This window comes from Pinus tabuliformis, chromosome 5_2, assembly GCF_031772625.1.
Source record: "Pinus tabuliformis cultivar Carrire ecotype Pingquan chromosome 5_2, CPIR1, whole genome shotgun sequence".
Classification (NCBI taxonomy): Eukaryota; Viridiplantae; Streptophyta; class Pinopsida; order Pinales; family Pinaceae; genus Pinus; species Pinus tabuliformis.
In genome coordinates, this window is record NC_142306.1 from 908,235,684 (window position 1) to 908,257,300 (window position 21,617).

Genomic DNA, 21,617 nt, shown 5'->3' on the forward strand with positions numbered 1-21,617 from the left:
TAAAGGGAACTAGCTATTTTCTGCCCTAGATGTACCAAAAGACATCCTAGGAATGAAGTCCCATTGAATGTGATAGAATTCTACGTATTTTGTGAAGAAAATCATGCATCAGACAAATTCCCTTCTTTTACAGGACTAAAATCCATATACCAAGGGGTAGAGGGTCAGTCAGAGAAACTTCTCTTCATTAATCAAAGAAGACCTCAAGGACCCTGGCCACATCAACAAGGCTTGGAAGGTACACACTACTCTTATTAAAATCCAAATTAGAATGTACCATTTCAACCTTGGTAATCTTCCACTCATCCATCCTAGTCCACACCTCCCTTTCCTTATGCTTCTCCATATCTTCCAGAACCTATCAACCATCCTTTTCAACCATATCCACCCCAATCTTCTCAATGGGGCAACCCATCACAAGGGTGAGGGCCCCAAATCAACCGAACTCCTACTTTAATACCTCCACCCCAACCTCAACCACATCTCACTCATCCTACTCTACCTAAGAAACCTCAAATTCCTACTCAACTCAATCTGAACCCTAACAACAAGGAATAACAACAGGTCTTGAGTGGAGAGATATCTTCTCCTACTTATGCTGTGGAAATCCAGGAGATCAACCTTCGGTTTCGGAGAGAGCTTTCGGATAACCACCCACCTTCTCCACATGAAAATCTTGAAGAAGATAAGGAAGAGAGTTTTCCTCAAGTCAATCCACCTCCTTTTCTTGAGAGGTTTTTCCACCCTAGCCAGCGCACTCGAGAAGAAGTTGAAATTCTCAGAGAATTGAAGAATTTGTGTGTTAAGATACCACTTTCTCCATGCCATTAAATATGTTCCCATCTATAATAAACTCATCAGGGATAAATGTTTCAAAAAATCTAGGAGAGTAAAAGGAGACATGCCCACCATAAATGTTGTTGGGAAACTATCTGATTTGATGCTTGGGATGGTGATCTTCCCAAAATATCTAGACCCTAGAAGCCTAGTAGTAGATGTGGACATTGATGGCCTTATAGTCTCTAATACCCTAATTGACCATGGGGTTGCAACCAATTTATGAATAAGGAAAACATGTAAAAGAAAAATATCCAAGGGGATTTGAGGAAGACCACCAGAGTGTTGTAGCTTGCAGACAAATCCATAGTATTTCCTAAGGGAGTTATTGAAGATGTTATGATCTTCATTGACTCTTGGGAGTATCCTACTAGTTTCCTAGTTCTCCAGTCCAAAATCAAGTTTAATGGCTATCCTCGCATCTTAGGAAGACTGTGGTTAACCATTGTTGATGCTTACATTAGCTGTAGGGTTGGTAACATGACCATTAAGAATGGAAATTTATCAAAACAATTGGTATTGTATCATCTTAATCAGCCTTATATTGAGCATGACTTACCCTTATGGTTAGAAGAGGATGAAGAATATGAATTGTATCACACCACCCCTACCCAATCTTCACTCTAGATATTATTACAAGAGGGGGACAACCTAATGAAGGTGACCTCATTGACCATATCCTTCATAACCAACCTCCCACTCCCATGCCAATTGATGAGTTGATGAAGGAATCTAGGAGTAATATTTGGACTGACTTATGCCCTATTAACTCAAGTCTAGAACATGTCAATATTTTAGAGTTTGGCCCATCCATAACCTTAAATATCAACCCTTTTCTCTCGGCTAAACAGGGAGAATAGTTATGTAATGTGTTGAGGCAACACTTGGATGCTTTTTCTTGGGATTATAACGAAATGAAAGGTCTGCATCCCTCAGTTTGTATCCATCATATTTACATTAAGGAGGGATGCAAGCCTATGTGCCAACCCAAGAGAAGGATGGACCTAGCTCTTAAAGACATTATGAAATAATAATTGTAAAAGCCATTAGTTGCAGGGTTCATATACCCCATTTCAGATAGTGAGTGGGTGTCACCTCTTATTTTATTTCCCTAGAAGAATGGGAAGTGGATAATTTGTGTTGATTACCAGGATCTTAACAAGGCTACAAATAAGGACCATTTTTCTTTACCCTTAATTAACCATGTCCTAGGTAGCCTTGCATGCAAGAATTTTTTCTCCTTCCTAGATGGATTTAGTGGATACAACAAAATCCATATCAGCCCTAAAGACCAAGATAAGACCACATTCACATGTCCTTGGGGTATCTTTTCTTATAGAATTTTTCCATTCATTTTATGCAATTTCCCTACTACTTTCCAGAGGATAGTTGAGTATTTTTGTCGAACTTGTTCATGACTCCATTGAAATATACATGGATGATTTCACCCCTTATGGATGTGACTTCAATTAAGCTCTCTCCAATCTCTGAAAGGTATTGAAGAAATGTATTGAAATGAATATCTATCTAAGCCAAGAGAAATGTGAGTTCTTGATGTATGAGGGGGTTGTCCTTGACCATTCCATATCCAAGGAAGGGATACAGGTTGACCCAAACAAAATTTCCATCATTGAAAGGGTGCCTACCCTGCAAAAGAAAACAAATGTTCGGAGTTTCTTGGGACTTGTTGGGTATTATAGGAGATTCATCACAGACTTTAGTAAAGTGGGTTCACTTTTGTTTGGATTATTGGCCAAAAATTCAGATTTCTATTAGACCAACAATTGTCAAGAGGCCCTTGAAGTGTGGAAAAAAAATTGACTTCCACACCCATCCTTAGGGGTCCCAACTGGACATTTTATTTCCATATCCATACTGATGCATCAGATAAAGTTGTGGAGCGGGGGGGTGGCTTAAGGAAAGTATACGATAACTTGCCTTATGATATCTATTTCATTAGTAAGAATTTGTCTAAAGCTTAGTTGAATTACACTATCACTGAAAAATAACTCTTAGTTATAGTACGTTCTTTAAACAAATTCAGGCACTACATCAGTGGGTATCAAGATTTTGTTCATACTAATCATGCAACAATAACTGTTGTAACAATAAAAACCAATAATAAGCTTGATGTCAATGCTAGGATAATTATTTGTTGTTATTGCTAGAACAATTTGATTTGAATATTATTAACAAACTAGGGAAGGAAAATGTGGTTTCATATTTTTTTCCAGGTTAACCTTGTCTGCAAGTAATGAGGAGATGGTGGATGATCGACTTCTAGATGAACACCTATTTTACATCTTGGTGCTTTCTCCTTGGTTTTCTAATATGGCCAACTACTATGTTGCTCAGAGGTTCCCTCCTAATCTATCATCTAGATAGAAAAGAAATATTGTCAGGAAAAGATCTCCTTTCACTTGCATTAGGGGAAATCTTCTTAGATTAGGACCAAATCAGATCTTGAGGAGTTGTATGAGAGAAAAACGGGTCTTTGACATCCTATCAGCATGTCATGGTGGACCTTATAGAGGTTATTTTGTTACTAAAAGGATATCCCTTAAAGTTTTACAAGTTGGTTACTATTGGCCCAATTTACATCAAGATGCAAGGAGATACACCACTAGATGTGATCAGTGCCAAACAATGGGAAAAACCACACCCAGGGGTGAAATTCCCCTACAACCACAAGTGGAATTAGAGCCATTTGATGAGTGGGGCATGGATTTTATTGGTCCCATTGATCCACCATCAGGACAAAAGAGGTACATAATGTTGTGCACTGATTAGTTAATAAAGTGGGCTGAGACAAAGGAAATCAAAGAAGAAATTGAGTGGAAAGTGGATTAGTCTTTAAGAGAAAACACCTTCTACATGTTTGGGTATACAAGGGAGGTAGTCATTAATCAAGGAGCACAATTCACATCAAATATGATTGAAGATCTCATGAGGCAACACCATATCATGCACAATACATCCACTGCCTATCACTCTCAAGCAAATGGGAAAGTAGAGGTCATAAATAGAGCATTGGAGAGCATCCTCACCAAGGTTGTTAGCAACAATAGGAAATATTGGGTAGAGAGACTAGTAGAGGCCACTTGGGCCTATGACACCACATGGAAACCCATCACTAGATTCACTCCATATGACTTGGTTTATGGGAAGAAGGATTTTACTTCTATTGATTTTGAATATAACACTTTGAGAATGGCAGCTCAATTGGACTTAGACTTCACTACAACATAGTAATAATGTTGCTCCAACTTAGTGGTTTATATGATTTTAGAATTGAAGATATCCTACACATTGAAGTCATACAACTGTAAAGGAAGTCCTGGCATGACAAGCATATCAAGGAAAATAATTTTCAAGAAGGGGATTGGGCCCTGTTATATGATTATAGGTTCAAATATTTCAAAGGGAAGCTAATGACAAGATGGTTGGGTCCATACCTAGTAGAAAGGTGTCATGAAAATCGATTTGTCTAGATCAAAACCATTGATTAAAAGGCATTCCCTTACTTGTAAATGCCTATAGGGTAAAACTATATAGAATCCCTTTATCCAAGGAGGAATTTATTAGTTCATTCAGGAAAAAAGTTAAATGTGATTGGTAGTTTCATATCTTCCAATCCACAACATTCCTAGAAATTAGAAACAATAAAAAATAAGTAAGAGGTCTTGGATGTGGCATCTAAGGCCAACTCCAGGTTTGAAAACCTATCTGAGGCAGCCCAGGAGTAAAAAAAAAAGAGAGAGAAAGAAAATGAAGATCCCTAGGTGAAAACCTCCTCTGAGGCACCTAGGGTAGGAATGTAGTTTGAAAACCTCCTTAGGGGTAGCCTGTTTGTCTAAAAAAAAGAAAGATGAAAAGAAGAACATAAGGAAGAAGCTTATACCATGTATGCTAACCTTTCTCTTGTTTTGCAGGATTACACACAGTGGAAGATTTCAAGGCTACAAAACAAAACCTACAAGCTGCCATCCATCCTTCCATCCATACACCTCATATCCAACCTCTCCACTCATGTGAAAATCTCTCTCCACCATCCCATCAACAATAAATTCGAGTTTCACATCCTCTCTGTAATGGTACAAGAAGGACCTATAATGCTACAGGAGGAGATTGTGAAGCTACAAGAGGGGGATCTAATGAGTAGAATAGGCCAACATACTATGATGCATCTAGGAAATGATAAATATGTTCCTCCAATGATTTTCCCATCATCCATCCATCACCCATCCACTCCATTTCACCAAAAACATGCTCAAATTTTCCACTCTTTCCTACCTTTAAAAAACACAGAAGCCACCATTTTTTATTTCTACAATGGTTGTACTACACCATCATGACTCTAACCCTATCCTCATGAATTTTCATCATCTCTCTCAACACCATCGTGTAAATTGAAAAATCCAAAGGAGGATCAAAGGATTGTTACAGGAAGAAAACTCTTGAATTCAGGCTTATGTGATCCATAATGAATTAAGAAAATTCTTTTGACCAAAAAATTCTCTTATGTGATTTCTATCGAAACATTTTTCTTCAAATAAAACCCCTCCTGTAGGAACCTTTGCAACTACAACAAAAATCACTTATATTTTTTCTCCTACCACCATAAGGCATGGTGGATCCTTGTATACAACTATGAAGAGACACATAATCCTTAGGGAGGCTTTCCACCAACAACAAAATCTTGGACATCAGAAAGGCATCTGCACACCGACAACAAAATCAGTAGTCAATGTAACATCAAGAATGAAGACATGCACAGGAACCAAGTCAAAGAGTCAACTCCCTTGATCAAAATGATATATGGCCCAGCTCCAGCATGGAACCCTTTGCAGTAGTTCGATCCACAGGAAGGCTCCGTATGGAAACCCTTACCTCCTCTGTATGCATAAAATGCCTCAAATGTGTTTTGATTGAGAAAGGTGTTTTAATAGGCTGGAGGTGGCCAGTGAACTTGGCCACTCTCGACTAGTAAACTTAAGTTTGATTTAAGTCACCCATGCAACGTGGAAATTTCAACTCAAAATCAAGTGGTGTCCATGATGAGTGGGCTAATAATCATGAGGAGATAGAAATGACTACAGTGAGTGGGGACAATGGTACAAAAGAGGAAAATCGTGTTAATGACATGTCACTAGAGTGGTCCATGCTTTTAACCAAAACACGATATTATGTGTTGGGATCCACCTCATTTTCACCATCATTCGTTCCAAAAACTAGTAGAGGAAGGATGAGCTATTGTATCAGACAACCAAGGGTGTCAGCAAGGAGTTTCAAATCCTGTCTTCAAATGCTAGATCGGAAAGCTAGAGAAAGGCCTCCAAGTTCTACAACAGGGCTGAGAGAAGCTATATGAGGAATTGGGAGGTGAACAAGGAGTTATAGTGGCTCGATATTGTCTCGAAGCCTTCATGCACACCCAGAATTGTTTTGACAGGAATGAAGTGACACCCTCCTTCCTCATTTCTACATCCATTTGCATCAGACGTTTTCTTGAAATTAAGAGCCTCTAACATTCAATTGACCATCATGAGGTGTTTTTGAAATTTGTTGTGGTTAAAATAATAGAAAAATAGTATGGTTAATATCAATTCGATCACCCTTCTCCCTCACTACTACCACGAAACTTAAAATTGTTTCACCACTGAGACATTTTGAATTTTTTCTAATTCCACACATACATACAATAAAGGAGGAATAGTAGAAGAAATGGGGGGAGGATTTAACAAAAGAGAACCCTTAGACACCAAGATAATGCACCAACACCCTCCTAAATTTTAAATGGATATGATGATTATCTTGCTCATCAATTTTAAATGGAATTACATTATCAAGAGGAAGAGAGCTCCATTACTTTTATCATAGGGTTGGCCATCTCGCTCAATCTTGAAACCATAAGCAGAGTGACCACCTTGCCTCTAAGAATTAAGTGGAGAAAAGAAGACAAGAAAGTGAGTGTCACAGCTAGGAAAACTTATTCCTTTCAAAAGGTAAGCCTGTAGAAGATAAGAAGTGAGTGAGAAGATAAATTCTACCTTACCCTTGGGATGAGTTAGCTTACCATATAATACATATTTCATTAAAATTGGCATTATTTTATTACAAGAACATCACTAAAATTGAGCTTTTTGGTTATTTTGAAATTCTAGATCCATTATTTAATTCCAAATTAAATGAAATATATGTTATATCCTAAAGTATATATCTTGTGAAGGAATATTAAGTGTGGTTTATGCCTACCACTTCAAGTTGATCCATGAACTAAGATTCAAGGCATAATTTCCTCTCCCTCAAACACTTAGTGTCCCCCATTTACTCCCATAGTAAATCATGGAGATGAGTCAAAGGGTGAGGGAGAGGAAGCACCTACACTTTGCTCACCATGGCCTGATCAAGTTAATAGTGATGGATGCTCTGAACCACTTGAGGATTCTTGTCCTGTGGAATAAATTTGTGGACATGGATAGGGAGACTTTCATAGAAACCCAAGACATCACACCTAGAGAGGCACCAACCTCTAACATTGGAGGTAGAGAATGAAAAATAGAGGAGGAAGTGGAATAAAAAATAGAGTAGGAAGAGACATCAAGAATAGAAGAGGAAGAGAGAAAAACAAAGGAAAAAGAAGCAAAAGAGATAGAGGAAGTAGAAACAGAAATCAAAAGAGAAGAAGGGGAGAAGACAGTAGAAGAGAGAGCAAGACCCGAGGAGACTTCTCAACCCCAAGGAGTAGAAGAAAAACCATAGCAAACAAGTCTATCTCCATGGGATATTGAACAAGAAGTAGCTGCAACATTAGCTACATTGGGCACTCCTATCAAGCCCAAGAGGAACTAATCAAGACAATGTTCCATGTATTTCATAACCAGGAAGATCACCAGAATTAGACAAGTGAAACCAAAAAATCCTACAAAGTTCCCTATCATTATTGACGAGTCATCAAGTAAAAAGGAAGAAATAGGACCCAGTGAAGGAAATATTGAGGAAGTCACTCCTCCTAAAACCAAAACCAAGTCACCTATAACACCTGTGAGTAGGACTACCACTAGGTTCGTCAGCTTTAAGAAGCCAAGGACGTAATCTCGATTTGATAAAGTAGAAAAAGAGAAGCTACAGGAGGATCAAGGTTTGCTACAGGAGAGACGTGGTTTGATATAGGAGGGGGAAAGTATACTACATGAAGAGCAGTGGAAGCTATAGGAGCACAAGAAAGAGCTACAAAAGGAAGTCACCACCTCAAAGTCAGTTTTAAAAGACCTACAAGAGCTCCAAGAGCCTGACCCACAACCTAGCTTGGGGTCCTACTACAAATTTATTGAAGGAGGAAGGATTATCCCTAAAAATTTTGCAACCCCTCTCTTTTGTGAGATGGAGATAGAGAGAGTCATAACCCATAGGTGGATGAAAATTGAAAAATTCCAAGATTGTAGAATACATGGGCCTCATGAAGGAGAGATTCATTCAAATGGGTAAGGAGTTAAGTAATTTTAGATTGAGGGAGTCTATTCTGAAGGAGCAGCTATAGGTAGAAAACACAAGCTTTGAGAGAGAGGTTGCAGGAGAAATAAACACAACTTTCCACCATGGAAAGCATCTTTATGGAAGCCCTACAATGCCAGAAACCATCAAAGCCTTATTCTCTCTTCCTCAAAGAACAATGGTTGCAGTTCCAAATAAAAACTCTAGCACAATATGGATCTCTTCCTTTTTAGGACTACATGCAGTTTATTGAGTTTTTCAACCAAACTAATATGGAAGAGAGGGAAAAATTAGTTGAATTCTATATGCACAATCTCACTTTGAAAAATATGAATTTTGGGATCCCAATGCAAGATTGGGAGACATGCATCTAATGACTTTAGAATCCTGGTTGACTCATGAGGATAAAAGGGCTAAGGAGGTGAAAAACATAATAGAAAGGGAGGAGAAGGAACGCTTGTATATAAGAGAAGAGATATTGAACCAGAAGGCTATCATCAACAATCACAACCTCATAACAAATGATGTTTCTTTAGCATGAAAATACATTTCTGCCCAGGAGAAAGCCATTCTACAGTTTGAAGGCATATTTAGAATTTTGGGAACATAAAGTATACAAGCTTGCCAGAGAAGATGGCATGCCTTACCCCACGGTCTACAAATCAGAGAATATAACTCTCCTAGAAGTCGAAGGAATGCCTTGGAGTGAACACCCTTGTATGCGAGAATCATGTAGAGGATGACAATTAGGTGGATAGGACCCAAACTCACTCCACCCTTGTTGCTAGGCTTACAAGAACAAATAAGTGAAGAGAAGAGCAAAACGAGTGGACAAAGATAGAAAGGAATGCAGGTTTTTATTCACAAGTGGGCACACCATATGAGGAGCCTTGGGATGTCATGGAGGCCACAAGGGCCATGAAAGATCTTCACATGGATGACTAAGCTTCTCAAAGGATGACCAATGCCTTCAACACGGGGGTGATGATGAGCCCCATCAATAGGTATATTTTGGAGATCAGCATGCCATCCTCCAACCTTAAAACTATCCTTATATTATGCTTAGTAATAGGAGTAAAATATGTTTGTCATAGTATGTGGCCTAATGTGGTTTAATTGCAGGAAAAAGAAACTTTTTTTAGGAAATTACTATGTAGGGGCTTGATGGAGACAACCAGGAGAGAATCTATGGAGTTTGTCCAACTCCTTAACTCCCTAACTCAGCTTGGGATCATAGCATCCTCTCTCACTAGTTCCAATTCATTGGCATCTGAATGAATCCTAGTCGAAGTGAAGCTCAAGAGGGACAAGATCCACCATTTTCGAGATCAAGTAGGGAATCACTCTTACTTTCAAGGAGATGTTATCAGATTCCTTTTTGTATAAATAAACAAGAAGAAAAAATCATTTGGATTCAAAGATTCTTTTCAGCTAGTTGTAGCTATTGAGTTTGAGGCTTGACATTATCACTTTGAACTTTTATGTGATGTATGAGAGCTTTATTTTTTTATAATGAGAAGTTGGATTTTAAGTTGCATTTAAGTTAGTTTCACAGGGACGATACCCTTGGGTTTGGGCCCAACCCAAAGGCTTTGGTCCCTCTTTTTGTACTTATGTTTTCTTCTTGATTCCAAGGAATTCATAGTTTCTTTCATTTCAGTGGAGATTAAGCTATAAAAAACTATGCGTGCAAGCCTCTACATCGCCTCTCTTGTGCGAAAATGAGAGGAAGGATTCACAACCTCAGTCCAAAAATATTATGTTTATGATTTCTTGGAAATAGATGAATGTTAGTTATTTTGCTTTACATTTTCTTTCTGTAGCTTAGAAGTTAGTTTAGTGATTAGATTAGTGTTATGGCATAAAATATATGTTATTTAAATTAAACTCATCTTTTCCATCATAGGTTATCTCATTTTGTTAATGATCAGTGGATGTATGTGTGTGATTGATTGCAGGGCTATTTTGATCTATAGGGAAGGGAACCTTTACGACTTCCATCTTGAACTCCTTCATCTTCTCTTTCCACCTTTAATTTTTCCCCAAAACTCTGTTTCCATTAGTCACTTTTCCTAGTATACTGTGAGCATTCATCATAGTGCAAGACATACCTCTAAGAGGTACTAATATTGGCTATGGGGCTCAAGATAACCTCCCTTTATTTTCTTCAACCTCCATCCACCTCTCCATACCCTAAAGACATCATTATCACCCTCACAAACCACTTAGATCCCCTCCTATAGCAACACAGGACATCTTGTAGTATTACAGGATGACCTGTAGCAACACAGGACCTCCTGCAACAACATAGTGCCTCTTGTAGCATACACTTGTAGCAAGCTTGTAGCACCACTTTAGTTCATCAGTTTTTCTCCCCACTTCAACTTTAGCTCAGTCAAGATTAATAATTACCCCCATTTGTGATTAAGGGAAGCTCCTAGGCCACTCCAACCATTCCTTTTCTTCATTGTAAAACATGGTAGAATTTTTTTTTATCGAAAGTATGATGAAAGTAGGCTATTGATTTCCAAGAAAGTGTGAAATAGGTAGATGATACATGCAATTATGAGTGGTAGTTTGATGAATTATGAAAGATAAAATAGCTTCCTTTCTGCATATAGATTTGTTAGTGTGATGAATTTTGCAATATAAACTAACTTTCTTTCTACAAGTAGATTAGCCCTTGTCCTTTCATGAATTTATTAGTCATTTCCACTTTCATAGCTACAATGAGTTTTCAATTGTACCTTAATCAGTAAGCTTTCATTTTAATTCAGTAGGAGGAATGGTCTCTGACCACTTTTGATCTAATGTAATGACTGAGGGTGGCATGAGTGGAATCCAATTTTCTATGCATATATAACTATCGCCCTTAAGTTTGTATGAACGTCGGGTTGATAATTTGAGTTGAGGAGCCTTTGGGAGTTACAACATTCTTGGTGCAATACCAGGGTTCGCTAGTAATTTTTAATTAAATTTTCATTTTATATTTTTGAACAATATCTAGATGGGCTAATGCAGGGCTACCAAGGGAAGATTTATATATATCATCTACAACATATGTGGTAGGATGATAGATCCTAAAGGAAACATGACATGAATAAGGTAGCAAGGAATGAAGGAAGGACAAATATGGACTAATGGATCACTTTCCAATGAGAAGAAGGATGACATGACTAACATGATACACAAATGAAATTTATCAATGGTATGCGCCCTAAAAGAAGTCCCAAAAACATGCAGGCTCCATAACATAGAAGAAATTCATGACATCATAGGAAGGAGGTCCTAAAAGAATTTGTGTGTCCCATGCTTTCCACCTAAAGAGTTATTGGAAGCAAGTCCTTGATTCAAAGGAAGCTTGGTCAAGTCCTTGATTAAGAGGGATCTTGGGCACATTCCTTTTATAGGAATGGGTACATTCCATCAACGGAATGGGCATATCCTCCCTAGTTAACAGGGAGAGATAGACACATCATTCTTGTCTTCACTTGGGAAGATAGAATGGAGGATTGGGTAAGAATCTGGCATTTGATACTCTTTGAGGATGTGTTAGTGAATCCAAGATAACAATAGTATTGGTGGAACATACTCTAAGAGCACCCAAGTGGTGTATGTTCCGAGAGAGACAATGATGAGGGTGTCTATAAATCATTGGTCTCAACAACATGATACTCTAATATTGTGGAGAAATAGAGCGGTTAGTCAAGGTCTTTCTATGTGACAATAATTGATGATATGATGTTACACAGATGGGTTACCAATCCAACTCCTCTTATGAGAATTCTTTAGATTGAGAATGTCCAAGTACCTTGTAAGGATTATGCCTCCTTAGTTAAGAGGGAGTGTTGAAATGTGTGACTAGGTTTGGTCTTCATAATGACATGTCTAATCATGATTTTATGAAATTAATGTAAAGAAAGAAAATACAATTATTTTTATGATTGAGTCATGGGTTTCATGCTCAAGGACTTTTATTTTATAGATAAATCTCCCATTGTGAGCTATTAGGTTTGTTCATTAAGTCATAAATTCAATTGAGTCTTTGTCATGTATGAGAGACCCTTCTTGGTCATGTTAAATATTTATTTGAGTCATTGTAAGAGTCAAAAGACCCTCCAAGACCAAGTACAAGAGAATAAAAAAAGATGGCCTTCAAATGAAGCAATAAGTCCACTTTGAGTTAACATGTCAACCTAGCATCAAGTCAAGTCAGCCTACAGTCATGAGGAAGAAGTATATATGTAGGGACTTGACCTCACTTGAAGATTCATTCATTGAAGCATCTGAAATAGAAGTCCAAGTGTGTGAAAGAGAAGAAGCAAAGCATCTCATCAAGTGAAGAAGTGATAAGAAGAAGACGAACTGATTTTGATCTATTTTATGGAAAATACCTCTCACACATGCAAAGAATATTAGTATCATCTACTGCAAATGATAGCAAGTTATCACATTCATCCTAGAAGGTCGAATCAAGGAAGAAACTAGGACACTTATAAAGTTGAATTGCATAAGAAGGAGATATTATCCAAGGGAGAAGGAAATAAAAGGATAAAATCATTGTTTGTCCCTCACACATGCTACAACTAAGGTTTTGAAGAGGCTGAGAATTTTAGGCCTATGTCAATATGCTGAAATATGAAAAGAAGTTGAGATCTATGGTGATCAGTTTGACTAGCATTGAATCAAGGAAGAATAATTTTCTCAAGGAAGTCTTGTGACTTGGTCTTGGAGAGGTTGTTAGGTCAAGGGTCTTGGTCTTGGAATTCACTACTTGAAGATTCTATAAGAAGAATAATTCTTTTTGGTATTCCTCTCAAGTTGGAGATGTTTTGGTCCTCGATGATCTCCTACATATTGTGTCCCTTGTCTCATTGTTGTTCATATTTTGATAGTTGTTTGATGAAAAGAACACTATAATAATCAAGCTAAAGAAGAACCTAATGATAAGAAGTAAAACTATTTAGAAGAAGCTAACATTTTTAGAGAAATCACTTCTTGTCTCTACCCTAGATTTCTCAATAGAATCTACAAGTGCATCTGATGTTAAGATGTTGTCAGAATCCAATGTTCCTAGACTATTTAAGATTAGGGGAAATGGTAGGGGAAGAACATAATTTTCCACAGTTGTATTCACAAGGTTAAAAGAAAAGGTTACAAGATGTATATTTTCTTAAGACGAGCTCTGTGAAGGATGTCTCCTTTATACCTAAATCTTTATTTGTTCCTAAGCTGGTGCTGAAAGGTAATATTGTATCTCATTTCTAATAAGGAGACATAGGGGATATGCCAAAATCATTGCAGAATTTTGTCTCAAACATGTGCAGATTAAAGCTAAAGAAAAACTTCAGAACTTGGATTGTCGAGGTAAAGTGAAACAACAATTTTTTTGGAACATTTTAACAAACTGGAGGGTGTATCCCATATTGGAAAACATGGATATAATTTTCAAAAAGATACTGAGATGGTGGTCCGAAATGATGATTTCATGGCTTCAAAAACATGTAACGAATCTTCTAATGCAGGTATTTTAATGTCTACATAGTATGAAAAAATTGTTGACAATACAGAGTTAGATACTTGTCACATGGGGAATAAAGACATGAAAATGATGGTTAAATGTCCAGAATTTAGTACTCCAAAAGAACATAATGATAACAGATCAATTGTGACTGCATATGAAGCACTTCCACTGACGGATGAATGTAGTAGAGTAGGTTTCACTATTATTAATATTGAAAGAAAGAAAAAAAATATGAATGTTTGGGAGATAAAAATATAGTTTATAAAACATGGCTCAAGATGTGAAATTGTCATGAAAAATTCAAGCCACTTTTAATTTATGGATGCAAGGATACCTTGTCAACCATTGAGTTAGAAGCGAAATTGATAGATATTGACTATTACTATGTTCATACAAAATTGATCACAATAATGCTCGTAATACACCTCATGGTTCATAGATTGTTTATCAGCATGGAAATTATTCAATAGTTTCATGTCTAGATGAACACATTGAGATCACTTTAGCTCTTGCACAAAATATTATTTTCCTTTGTGCAAAAAGATTCTCCATGATGGGGTCTAGTTGTGGTGATGCACAAAATTTAAACTTAGGAAATAAATGCTTCCTACTAGTACCAATTTTGTTTCTTTGGGAAATCTTATCCAGGAACAAATAAATCATGGAATGGTGTGGTCTAAACAGTTTTCAAAATTGGACCATCTATAGAGGAGCAACATAGTGAAAGACACATTGGAGGCTTATAAAGGATTGGAGACACATGGAGTAATGGGTAGCCTCAAGGAATTTTTTTAAAAATCATCATCAATAAATTCAAATTCAAAGCAACTTTAAGATGATAGGATGGGTGTGAAACACTCCTACAAGTTGATGAAATAATCAACGACTCAAAACAATATTTGTTTCATCCAATGACATACAATGACCCTTGACTTGATGAATTTTAATGATATGGGTGGTCTTACGAAGTGGTTTATCAAAAAATGAGATATTTAAAATCAATGAATAGCATTGACCTCGAGCACACCCTTCTCTATCCCAGACACTGCTATGAGTTCCCCAGAGGGTTCATTTATGGTTTTTGAAACCACATATGGGTTTCGTAAACATGTGCATGGGTACAACTAGGACCCATAATTTAGTTATTGTAAGAGAAAACGCACCCCCAACTTGGCTTCACATAACATCTAATAATGACCTTGGGTTTGCACATTTTCCACGCCATCTGAAACATAATTATTTTTATAAATTATAAAATTAAAATCTCCTGGTTGTTGTTGAAAAGGTCGCATTAGAATTGTATTGAATGAAACTGAGAAATTTTGTAAAAGGAGTTAGGGTTTAGACCCACATGAAATATATATATATATATATATATATATATATATATATATATATATATAATATTTAAAATTTGTATTTGTATTCACAAAATCTTTTAAATAAATAGTTTATCATTGTTTAGAGTTTGTTTTGTAACTAATTCGAGAATCAGTTTCAAAACTCATTAGACAGTGAGATAATGAGTATAGGGAGAGGAAATAAATGTTCAGAACCAACAATGGGGAGGGATTCATAGATTTTGATTTATGATGGTTTTGTAATGAAGAATATCTCTAAAATCAAAGAAAACAAACCAATGTGGATTCGAGTTTTCGGGTGATTGCAGAATTCTTGCCTTCTTATGTTTCTTTCATTCATTAGTGTTTTTCTTCAACTAGTATGAGTGTAATGAAGTTGTTGGTTGATTTAAATTGAATTAATGAATTTACCTGCAATTAATGGTACTCATATCTTTTATTTGAATCCCTTAATAAGCATTCCACCATACCAGGCACTCTACTATTAAATTCACTATTTGCACCATTTCCTCTAGAGGGACAAAGCTCTGATTCTTAAGTGCCTCAGTTATTAGGCCTTGTTTTCTTTTTTGCTTATAGTAACCTCTCGCAACCCTAAACCCTATAATCCTCATCTATCTTGGCCAGTCTAGTTTTAAATCTAGGTTTTAGAACTTCTTGTAGCTGCAACAACCCCCATTTTTGCCTTGGTGTTCTAACAATAAATGGGGACCCTTCTCATTTCGCTTTAAGTTCACTTTTTTTATTTTTATTTTTTCATTATCTTTGTGGGGATCTTTCGTTAACTTTGCTCAAATTCACCTGCGAGAAGGAAAATGGATCAAACATTTTATAAATGAGAATCATAATCTCCCAAAATATAAAAAGAGTGAAATAATTTTGTATTGCTATTGTTTCTTTCTCTTGCTATTTTGTTGCAACTAAAGTTTTTGTTGATAAATTATGTTGTAAATAAATTATGTTATATATATTTTTATCCTTTATTTATTATTATTTTTTTTGTTATTTTATGAATTATTTCTTTTTATATTTTTTGTTTTGTGTTTCTCATGTATTATAAAATCGTTGTTTTACATGATTATTATTGTATAATCATTTGTTTGAATTGCAAATAATGTTATAAATGTTTTGTAAATAAAACAAATCATTTAACAAACACTTATATCACAGGTTTTAAAAGCATTTTTCCATTAGTCAACACTCATTCGAACATTTCCAAATAGCGCTCCAACATATTGTCAAACCACATTACAATATAATCCACGTTGTCTGCCTTTGTCACCAACGATTTGCGCTATCCAATTTGGTTCATAACAGACGCTTGCCATTATAACATTTTGTTTGCATTCATTATTGTTAAAACGATTTTAATGCATTCATTATTGTTAAAACGATTTTGTTTGCATTCATTATTTTTGTTTGATTGTCTCTGTTTTTCTTTGTGATTGTAGGATCAGTGAATCAGTCACCCCTGGAGGTCATTCAAAGATTGTTTCCCCAAGAATCTACGCTAAACATCACACCAAAACGGAGAGGGCATTGAATCGTTGGATAATTTGTGGTTGTAGCATATTTTATTTTAACACTTATATATATACTATATATAATTTATATTATATATAATTTGCAATTTTTTTTTTCCTTTAATAAATGGTATTTTATATTAAACAAAAGGGAAACTCTTTAAAAAAAAATCAATTTTGTTTTTTTGCAAATTATTAGTCATCTAATGTTTAAACAAGTTTATTTGCTTTTTTATATATTCATGGTGGCACTCTTAAATTTGTATCAATGAATGTTGTACTAGTAGATTTAAATCTTTTAGTTATTTTGTTCATTTTTCTATTCCATACTTGCATGTTATTAGTTATATATGCATAGCTGTTGTAGGTTGTGTGAAGCTCATTTCAAATCATTTAGTAAAAATGTTTACTAACTTGCAGGAAAGATCAAGGTGATCTCTTATTGATCAACCTCGATATTGCAACAAGAATGTTGCAACTCCCAAGGCTACCGACTTTGATTATCAACCCGGGGTTCATACAAACTTAAGAGGTATCGGCACTATATGTGCATCGTGCAATGTGTCCTTCCTTTTTTGTGATGATGTAATGGAGTGCATGTACTGAAATCAAACCCTGAATTAATTGCAGAAAATGAACTACTTGAAATGGAAACCCTAACCTATTGCAAGAAATATAGTATAAGGAAAGAAACATATTCTAATTGCATAAAGATCATGAACTAAATGTAAAAGAAACCTACCTTAACCCTATTTATCACATGTGATTATTTAAACTAATTGAGCATGGAATTTGATCTGGGGAGTATTAATTGTTGCATGTGTGTGCTAATTAAGAAATAAAAAGAACTATTTTTCTTTATCTTTTCATTTTCTAAATGAAAATGTTAATCTTTCATTGTTCTTTGGCAGGGGAGACATGTGTGGAGTAAAAGGGGTACAATGGTCTTGATGGCTTGGAGGTCAAGTAGAGGCCTAATTCCAGCTTCAATGATGATTTTTCTCAATTCAGGCTCAAAAGAGGCCGCTATGAGATTTCCTACAGGATGTCTATAGGATGTACTAGTTCCTACAGGATCCCCTGTTTTATTTCAAAAAACAGGCTGAAAGCATAGGAAGTGGTCTAGAAGGTGAAATGGAGCTTGGGAAAGATGGATAATGGAAGAATAAGGCATGGAGGTGGTGGACACTATCGAGAACTCAAGCAAGGGCTTCAAGATTGGTAGATTTTCTCAATGTAAATGACAATTTTTGCTTATAAAACAAGAATTCAGATTGAGATTTTAGTGGATTTTGGCAACATGGGTGGATGAGGAGAACGAGATGAGGTCTCCCTGTAATGTAGAAGCTCCTGCAAAAACACAAATTATTGTCTGCATCTATCGACAAATTCATCTATACATGGGAACAATTTATTAAATAACGGAAAATTACTAGTATAAAATCTAGAAATTTAAGAACTAGTGAGCCAGTAAATCTATCAAATGCCTAACTTAATCAATTGAAAATACATTGTAATAAATTTTGTTATTAAATAGAATGTTTTTTTGATATAATGCAAGTGGAGCCAAATCGATTGAAGCTCGTTAGCATGCTCTACAAACAAATTTTATTGTTCTTTACCAAAAAAGAGTTCTAGAAATCTAGATTTGGGAATAAGAAAACTGGTCCAAGTAGCTCAATGATTACTATAACCTTCCAAATCTTTTCCAAGGATGAAATGATGCTTGTGATCTACAAAAGAAATTACATCAACCATTTAACCCAATACTACAACAAGAAATCATTAATACTAAATGCAGAAATAGAAAGAAACAACACCAAGAAATGCATGTGAATATGAAGTGATAAGAAGAAAAGAAAATGGTACAAAAGGGCTCCAGGGCTCCTGGGATGGCCAAGCCTAAGGAAACACAGAGTCATATGGAGGAGAAAAAGATTTAGAAGTTGAACATGACACCAATCTTCATTATTTTCATCAATACAATTACATCCCCGCAAGAAAATACAATGGAGCTGCAAAAATGTGAGTTCTCTCCACATGAAAACTAATAAAAATGCCCCCCTAGAGGAAAATTCGACTTCGTGCTTACAAAATTGATTAGGGATCATTCGTCATGAAAGGAGGAATCTTTCTCCACAAAAATCCCTTGATTAGTGGATCTGGTTCCCAATACTAGGAGTCTGCATTAAATGGCAGGTAATATATTCATAGATTTTATCAATCAATCATTGGAGTTGCACAATCTGTGACATAATTACATAATATCTTGTTGATTTATTATTTAATATTGATCCTCTTGTAGTAGGGAGCAAGTCCCTAAATTATCTCCTCTTCCAAATCTCCATAACCTGCCTAATATTATCATAATATTCCACAAAATTAAATAATATTAGGCACAAATATGCAATTATTCATAAACCTTCCTAATGGACATATTAAAGTTAAAAATACATTATCTAATGCAAAAAGAGAGGTTTAATATGCTAAAGGATGGTTATATAGGACTTAATTTATGTTTAATTTAGAGGCATGGGCCTTAATTTATGTTTAATTTAGAAGCCCATCATACCCCCATGTTGGAAGTGTTACTCATCCTTTGAGCAACTTAGTGATCTCATTGTGCCTCATTCAAGACCTTGGTGGGCTCTCTCTTGTGCATTCGTCAGTCTTTTTTCTTAAGAATCTTGGTTGTAAGCTCTTCAAGGACAATCCCAAAAATATATTTTTTCATAGAAAAAACATTGTTTCTTGAGACCATTAGCTTGCCTTCTTTCTTTCTTTTGTGGCCTAGATGATTGCCTAATGGCCTTGGAGTTTTTTGTTTTGATTAGGTCTCTCTTAGGAACTACCTTATTTTTTTTTTTTTTTGGTTTTAGCACCATTTGCTCCTTTTTTCCTTCTTGTAGCAACATTTTGTTTTCTTGTAGTAGTCATTCCTTCTCTTTCAGACTCTTTTAATTGTATGGGAGTGACGAGAAATGGTGTAGAGGGTTTGGAGGATGATGTTAGGGCTAAGAGGGAGTAGTGTAGGTTTGTGAAAATGGAGAGGATGTTCTGTTTATTTTTTTTTCAAGAATTTTTTAGGGTGTAAGGTTTGTTCTTGAAATTATGAAATGGGATGGATGAATGATGGATAGATAGTGAATATGAAGTGGATGGAGGGCTTGGAGTCCTGTGGTGACTTGGCCTTTGTAGAAATTTCTTCTTTTAACTATTTTCCCCATTCCTTGAAATCAACACCCTTCATAATTTGACTTTTCCACATTGCATGAGTGAATTAGTGAGTTGAAATTAACTAGTTGAAGGTGGTCGAGACTAATGACCCATCCTTAGCTTATAAAACCTCATCTCTCATGCATTAACAACAAATTTCTAACTATAATATGCTCAAGAGAAAAGGTCAAGAATATTGCATATCTATACCTACTTAATGGTTGTTGGAGAGACATGCATGCTGCTGTTGATTTGATGTTGTTATGTTGCTAATGACTCAGGTACATCTTCTTGAGTGTGTTGGGTCCCTATAATACTAGTGATTACCCCATTACTATTGTAATTATACTCCTTATTCATATTGTTGTGCCCCCATTGCCCCCATATTGTTATTAATGTGCCCATAGAATCCCTCTATTGTTATTTTTGTGGCTTTATATTATTATTGTTAGGTCGGCTAGATTATATTGTGACTCCTTAGACTCCTATATATAGAAAGGAGGTTTTGTCATTTGAATCATCCAAGAATTGTTCATTTATGTAATGTAAAGGAGGTTTCCCCCTCGAAGAGGCTGAATTCTAAGGCATTGATCTATCTTTTCTATCTTTTCTTGAGCTGGTTTCATAACATTTGGTATCAGAGCTTTGGATTCTAGGGTTTCGCTGCTCTAAATAGGCCATCGTGGTATTTTCGCTATAACTTTTTTTCTGTGACGTTTAAGAAGACGCAAAAAAAACCCATTTGAGAAGAAATTGCGCTGAACCTTGGGTCCTAATTTCAGAGCTTTTCGCACGATATTTTTGGAGATATGATATGAGGAAGTTGGTCTTTTTGCAGACTCCTGAATTACACTCAAAACAGGCGACCTGGGGAAAATCGTCATAACTTTCTTTCTGAGCATCAGATTGAAATTTCATAAGAAGTTATAGAAAGAGGACGAACTGTAGTTTGAGTTTATATATTTTTCAGAGTCAAAGGTTGAAACAGTGACACGTGGCACTTCATACAAGTTCGCTCTACTGAACTAGTCTATAATCAGGTCACTGCGGGAGATTGTGCATAACGCTTTCTTGGAGATTCCAATTTGGATCAGACTAGTGGCATTGGAAGGAGGACATAGAAGGCTACTACAAGTCACAATTTCAGAATTGGATGATTCGAAATTACAGAGATACATCAGATTCAATATCAGGCTTCTACAAAGTAAAAAAAGGTGTGTAGTTTTTTTTTTTAAATTTTTGCATAAGCTTGGTTTGAAGGAATTCAAAGGGCATTGTAAAGCATTATTATCGGTAACTGATGCCCCAAGGAAAGAAAATGCAAACACCTAGTAAAGAACCTGAAAGCGCTAGCATGACTCATGAAGAAGAGGAAGAAATGCTACATGATATATCGAAATTACAAGAACAAGTGCAACAAATGTCACGCTCACAAAAGCTAACAGATGCTAAGATAAATGGCATGGAATCTAAGATAAAGGGCATGGAAGCTAAGATGGATGAGCTGGTTTCATAACAGAGTGCCTTCTTTTTCTTTTTTTTGATCTCATTTTGCTGATTGGTTATCTTATTATTGAGTTCAGGTGTTGGGAGACCTATATCAACCTTCCTTAAACAATATATGACCTTTTGAGCTATTTCTCCAATCATATTGCCTCATGT

The 21,617-nt window shown here is 35.9% G+C and overlaps 1 pseudogene; it reads left to right on the forward strand.

Annotated features, from left to right (window-relative positions):
* Positions 1-13,795: 13,795 nt before the first annotated feature.
* LOC149162250 (uncharacterized) lies at positions 13,796-14,601 on the forward strand (annotated as a pseudogene).
* The last annotated feature ends 7,016 nt before the right edge of the window (positions 14,602-21,617 follow it).